Raw genomic sequence first — 6,413 nt, 5'->3', positions numbered from 1 at the left:
TTTTCAGAAGGTGAATAGGTCAATTGATTGATTGTGACAGTATTACATTGTAAGATATGACTCAATTCCCATTGAAAGCAAAGTAAAAGAAAAGAGTTTTAAGTCATTGACTCCAAGTGCCTTCGGAAAGTATTCATACCCCTTGACTTATTCCACATTTGTTGTGTTACGGCTTGAATTCAAAAATGGTTAAATATGTATTTGTTCTCTTCCATCTACACACGATACCCCATAATGACATCACAATAGCCCATAATGACATCACAATACCCCATAATGACATCACAATACCCCATAATGACATCACAATGCCCCATAATGAAGTCCCAATACCCCATAATGACATCACAATACCCCATAATGACATCACAATACCCCATAATGACAAAGTGAAAACATGTTATTAGAAATAATTGCAAATGTATTGAAAATGAAATATAGAAATATCTCATATTACATAAGTATTCACACCCCTGTGTCAATCAATACATGCTAGCTTTAGCAGTGATTAGAGCTGTGAGTCTTTCTGGGTGAGTCTCTAAAAGCTTTGTACACCTGGATTGTACAATATTTGCCCATTATTCTTCTTCCAGCTCTGTCAAGTTGATTGTTGATCATTGCCAGACAACCATTTTGAAGTCTTACCATAGATTTTCAAGCAGATTTAAGTCAAAAATGTAACTTGGCCACGGAATAAAATTCACTGTCTTCTTGGTAAGCAATTCCAATGTATTATTCTGAAGTCATTTCAATGAATGGCTTTAGTAGAGACTCATACAGCAACACAACAATCTTTCTCGACTTAATAGGATCGAAAAGAGATTGTTTATTTCATGTAAGATGGGGCTTTTTATGTGTACCAGGACTTGAAGAAAAGGAACTGCAACAGATGTATTGGCCTGGGGGCGGGGGGCATTCAGGCCTCTAGCTCACCTTAAATCACCGGTGGTGGTGACCGTTGTCCCTGGATGTTTCCTGTAGTCTCGGGGTGGTGGAGAGAACAAGCTGCAGGGAGACTCTGTTGGCAGGGACACACGACAGATGGGCTGGTGTTTCCGATGTTCCTCTGATCTAGACAGGGAGAGGTGATGGGTCTTGGGTCTTGGGCCTGTGGGAGAGAAACAAATAATGAGTTAGTAAAGATTTGCCATATTCCCAAAGCTTGAAGACGTGTGGAAGCCAGGAGCCAAAGTAAGTTCAAACTCAAGTTCAACGACTGTATTATAAAAAATAACCCGAATCTAAAGCATTTGACCTACAATTGTTTTGACATCTACTACTAAGGTTAATAATGGAATCATGAGGTTTTCAGAGACATAGCATACAAAAGTTCTCTCTCTCTCCATCCATCTCATCTTCCCTGTCTTTTCTTCCCCCCACCTTCCCTCTTTCCCTCTTTCCCTCCCTCCCTCCCTCCCTCCCTCCCTCCCTCCCTCCTCTTCCTCTATCCCTCTCTCCTCCTCGCTTGCTCTCTCCCTCCTCTTCCTCTCTCCCTCCTCTTCCTCCCTCTCCCTCCTCTTCCTCCTCCCTCTCCCTCCTCTTCCTCCCTCCTTCCCTCCTCCCTCTCCCTCCTCTTCCTCCCTCCCTCCCTCTCCCTCCTCTTCCTCCCTCCCTCTCCCCCTCTTCCTCCCTCCTCTTCCTCCCTCCCTCTCCCCCTCTTCCTCCCTCCTCTTCCTCCCTCCCTCCCCCTCCCTCCCTCCCTCCCCTCCCTCTCCCTACCTCCTCTTCCTCCCTCTCCCTCCTCTCCCTCCCTCCCTCCCTCCTCTTCCGTCCCTCCTTCCCTACAGCCTCCATTAACTCAAGAGGCTCCTCTCCCTCCCTCCCTCCTCTTCCCCCCTCCCTCCCTACAGCCTCCATTAACTCAAGAGGCTCCTCTCCCTCCCTCCTCTTCCTCCCTTTCCCTCCTCTCCCTCCTCTTCCTCCCTCTACCTCCTCTTCCTCCTCTCCTATCGTGAAAACACTTTTCACCAGCATCACCTCCATAATGAGTGGTTTCTCAACAATGCATTGAGAGCCAGTTATGTCAGTGTTGTTAATGGAACACTGAGAAGTAAAAGTGAAAAGGAAAATGTTTGGTTAAAGCAGCAATCTTTCAAATTCTTTGCAGCGTTTGCTTTAGCCTAGCCTTCAGCGTTTGCATTAGCCTAGCCTTCAGTGTTTGCTTTAGCCTAGCCTTCAGTGTTTGCTTTAGCCTAGCCTTCAGTGTTTGCTTTAGCCTAGCCTTCAGCGTTTGCATTAGCCTAGCCTTCAGTGTTTGCTTTAGCCTAGCCTTCAGCGTTTGCATTAGCCTAGCCTTCAGTGTTTGCTTTAGCCTAGCCTTCAGCATTAGCTTTAGCCTATCCTTCAGCATTTGCTTTAGCCTAGCCTAGCCTTCAGTGTTTGCTTTAGCCTAGCCTTCAGTGTCTGCTTTAGCCTAGCCTTCAGCATTTGCTTTAGCCTAGCCTTCAGTGTTTGCTTTAGCCTAGCCTTCAGCGTGTGCATTAGCCTAGCCTTCAGCATTTGCTTTAGCCTAGCCTTCAGCGTTTGCTTTAGCCTAGCCTAGCCTTCAGCGTTTGCTTTAGCCTAGCCTTCAGTGTTTGCTTTAGCCTATCCTTCAGCATTTGCTTTAGCCTAGCCTAGCCTTCAGTGTTTGCTTTAGCCTAGCCTTCAGTGTTTGCTTTAGCCTAGCCTTCAGCATTAGCTTTAGCCTATCCTTCAGCATTTGCTTTAGCCTAGCCTAGCCTTCAGTGTTTGCTTTAGCCTAGCCTTCAGTGTCTGCTTTAGCCTAGCCTTCAGCATTTGCTTTAGCCTAGCCTTCAGTGTTTGCTTTAGCCTAGCCTTCAGCGTGTGCATTAGCCTAGCCTTCAGCATTTGCTTTAGCCTAGCCTTCAGCGTTTGCTTTAGCCTAGCCTTCAGCATTAGCTTTAGCCTATCCTTCAGCATTTGCTTTAGCCTAGCCTAGCCTTCAGTGTTTGCTTTAGCCTAGCCTTCAGTGTCTGCTTTAGCCTAGCCTTCAGCATTTGCTTTAGCCTAGCCTTCAGTGTTTGCTTTAGCCTAGCCTTCAGCGTGTGCATTAGCCTAGCCTTCAGCATTTGCTTTAGCCTAGCCTTCAGCGTTTGCTTTAGCCTAGCCTAGCCTTCAGCGTTTGCTTTAGCCTAGCCTTCAGTGTTTGCTTTAGCCTATCCTTCAGCATTTGCTTTAGCCTAGCCTAGCCTTCAGTGTTTGCTTTAGCCTAGCCTTCAGTGTTTGCTTTAGCCTAGCCTTCAGCATTAGCTTTAGCCTATCCTTCAGCATTTGCTTTAGCCTAGCCTAGCCTTCAGTGTTTGCTTTAGCCTAGCCTTCAGTGTCTGCTTTAGCCTAGCCTTCAGCATTTGCTTTAGCCTAGCCTTCAGTGTTTGCTTTAGCCTAGCCTTCAGCGTGTGCATTAGCCTAGCCTTCAGCATTTGCTTTAGCCTAGCCTTCAGCGTTTGCTTTAGCCTAGCCTTCAGCGTTTGCTTTATCCTTCAGCGTTTGCTTTAGCCTAGCCTAGCCTTCAGTGTTTGCTTTAGCCTAGCCTTCAGCATTAGCTTTAGCCTATCCTTCAGCATTTGCTTTAGCCTAGCCTAGCCTTCAGTGTTTGCTTTAGCCCTTCAGTGTTTGCTTTAGCCTATCCTTCAGCATTTGCTTTAGCCTAGCCTAGCCTTCAGCGTTTGCTTTAGCCTAGCCTAGCCTTCAGTGTTTGCTTTAGCCTAGCCTTCAGCGTTTGCTTTAGCCTAGCCTTCAGTGTTTGCTTTAGCCCTTCAGTGTTTGCTTTAGCCTATCCTTCAGCATTTGCTTTAGCCTAGCCTAGCCTTCAGTGTTTGCTTTAGCCTAGCCTAGCCTTCAGCGTTTACTTTAGCCTAGCCTTCAGCGTTTACTTTAGCCTAGCCTTCAGCGTTTACTTTAGCCTAGCCTTCAGCGTTTACTTTAGCCTTCAGCGTTTGCTTTAGCCTAGCCTTCAGCGTTTGCTTTAGCCTAGCCTTCAGTGTTTGCTTTAGCCTAGCCTTCAGCGTTTACTTTAGCCTAGCCTTCAGCGTTTGCTTTAGCCTTCAGCGTTTGCTTTAGCCTAGCCTTCAGTGTTTGCTTTAGCCTTCAGCGTTTGCTTTAGCCTAGCCTTCAGCGTTTGCTTTAGCCTTCAGCGTTTGCTTTAGCCTAGCCTTCAGCGTTTGCTTTAGCCTTCAGCGTTTGCTTTAGCCTAGCCTTCAGCGTTTGCTTTAGCCTTCAGAGTTTACTTTAGCCTAGCCTTCAGCGTTTGCTTTAGCCTAGCCTAGCCTTCAGCGTTTGCTTTAGCCTAGCCTAGCCTTCAGAGTTTACTTTAGCCTAGCCTTCAGCATTTGTGACTCTTCAATTGGCTTCATTGCGAAAGGTAAACTCAGTCAAGCACAGATACTGAATTTGCAATGATTTAGAACAGTGTTTGAACCAGGTCAGACAGACACATGTCCCACATGGTACCTTATGTCCTACATAGTGCACTACTTTCGATGGGCCCTGGTCAACGGTAGTGGCCCTATGGTTCCGTTTGGGATGCAGCCGGGCTGTTTGTTGCCAGTCTCATTATATCCCTCTTAATTATTCACACACACACATTATATCCCCCCGGTAATTATTCCAAGTGAGACAGACAGGGTTCAGGGTTCAACGTTGAGCTCCTCTAACCTCCACTCTGTCGCTGTGATCTGAATCATGATCAAAACAACATTACAATAAAATGTAAAAAAAAAAAAAAATGCTGTCCAGTTTTTTTGGTTGTTGTTCCTTTTTACAAAAAAAAAAAAATTATTCATCGTTTTTGTTTTCCTTCAGATGTAGAGGTGGTGATGACGTGTCAGGGGGCCCAGGGGCGTGGGGTGGAGAGAGAGAGAGATGGGTGGGGGGTGTAGTGGTAGGAGTGTGGACTTACAATGTCTGAAAAAACATCACTCATCATCTACACTAGTGAAATAGTTGAAATCTCTCTGCAGGGGGACAATTCAAATGGGAACAATCATTTAAAGCAAAAGGTGAATCTCAATAATTGTGTTTAAATTTAAAATAAAGGGAATTGATGGGGTAACTGAAAGGCAAGACTGTAGAAACCAATAGCTTTGTAACCGGGTAGAATGGAAAGGTATGCAGTAATGCCATCCAATCAGTACAGCACCTTATATAATTCAGGACCCAAACTGGGACATGTAGTTTTCTCTGTCAAACAGGGTCATGTTCTGTATTTCTCTGTCAAACAGGGTCATGTTCTGTAGTTCTCTGTCAAACAGGGTCATGTTCTGTAGTTCTCTGTCAAACAGGGTCATGTTCTGTAGTTCTCTCTGTCAAACAGGGTCATGTTCTGTAGTTCTCTGTCAAACAGGGTCATGTTCTGTAGTTCTCTGTCAAACAGGGTCATGTTCTGTAGTTCTCTGTCAAACAGGGTCATGTTCTGTAGTTCTCTGTCAAACAGGGTCATGTTCTGTAGTTCTCTGTCAAACAGGGTCATGTTCTGTAGTTCTCTCTGTCAAACAGGGTCATGTTCTGTAGTTCTCTGTCAAACAGGGTCATGTTCTGTAGTTCTCTCTGTCAAACAGGGTCATGTTCTGTAGTTCTCTGTCAAACAGGGTCATGTTCTGTAGTTCTCTGTCAAACAGGGTCATGTTCTATAGTTCTCTGTCAAACAGGGTCATGTTCTGTAGTTCTCTCTGTCAAACAGGGTCATGTTCTGTAGTTCTCTGTCAAACAGGGTCATGTTCTATAGTTCTCTCTGTAAAACAGGGTCATGTTTTCTGTAAAACAGGGTCATGTTTTCTGTCAAACAGGGTCATGTTTTCTCTGTAAAACAGGGTAATGTTTTCTTTATAAAACAGGGTCATGTTCTCTGTAAAACAGGGTCATGTTCTCTGTCAAACAGGGTAATGTTTTCTCTGTAAAACATGGTCATGTTTTCTCTATAAAACAGGGTCATGTTCTGTAGTTCTCTGTCAAACAGGGTCATGTTTTCTCTATAAAACAGGGTCATGTTCTCTATAAAACAGGGTCATGTTCTCTGTAAAACAGGGTCATGTTCTGTAGTTCTCTGTCAAACAGGGTCATGTGTTCTCTGTAAAACATGGTCATGTTTTCTCTATAAAACAGGGTCATGTTCTGTAGTTCTCTGTCAAACAGGGTCATGTTTTCTCTGTAAAACAGGGTCATGTGTTCTCTATAAAACAGGGTCATGTTTTCTCTATAAAACAGGGTCATGTTCTCTATAAAACAGGGTCATGTTCTCTATAAAACAGGGTCATGTTTTCTCTGTAAAACAGGGTCATGTTCTCTATAAAACAGGGTCATGTTCTCTCTGTAAAACAGGGTCATGTTCTCTGTAAAACAGGGTCATGTTCTCTATAAAACAGGGTCATGTTTTCTCTATAAAACAGGGTCATGTTCTCTCTGTAAAACAGGGG

General features: G+C 44.6%; 1 protein-coding gene across 1 annotated transcript in view; it reads right to left on the bottom strand.

Moving 5' to 3' along the window:
* megf11 (multiple EGF-like-domains 11) overlaps positions 1–1,100 on the bottom strand; it is a 400,084-nt gene extending 398,984 nt beyond the window's left edge. The window contains exon 1 of the mRNA XM_052481104.1: positions 934–1,100. The gene's annotated coding sequence lies outside the window, so the exon portion shown is untranslated. The remainder of the gene's footprint in view (positions 1–933) is intronic.
* Positions 1,101–6,413: the final 5,313 nt, after the last annotated feature.

The sequence above is a fragment of the Oncorhynchus keta genome, chromosome 26 (genome assembly GCF_023373465.1).
Source record: "Oncorhynchus keta strain PuntledgeMale-10-30-2019 chromosome 26, Oket_V2, whole genome shotgun sequence".
Lineage (NCBI taxonomy): Eukaryota > Metazoa > Chordata > Actinopteri > Salmoniformes > Salmonidae > Oncorhynchus > Oncorhynchus keta.
Note: the sequence above shows the minus strand (reverse complement) of the source record. Positions and strands in the feature narration are given on the sequence as shown.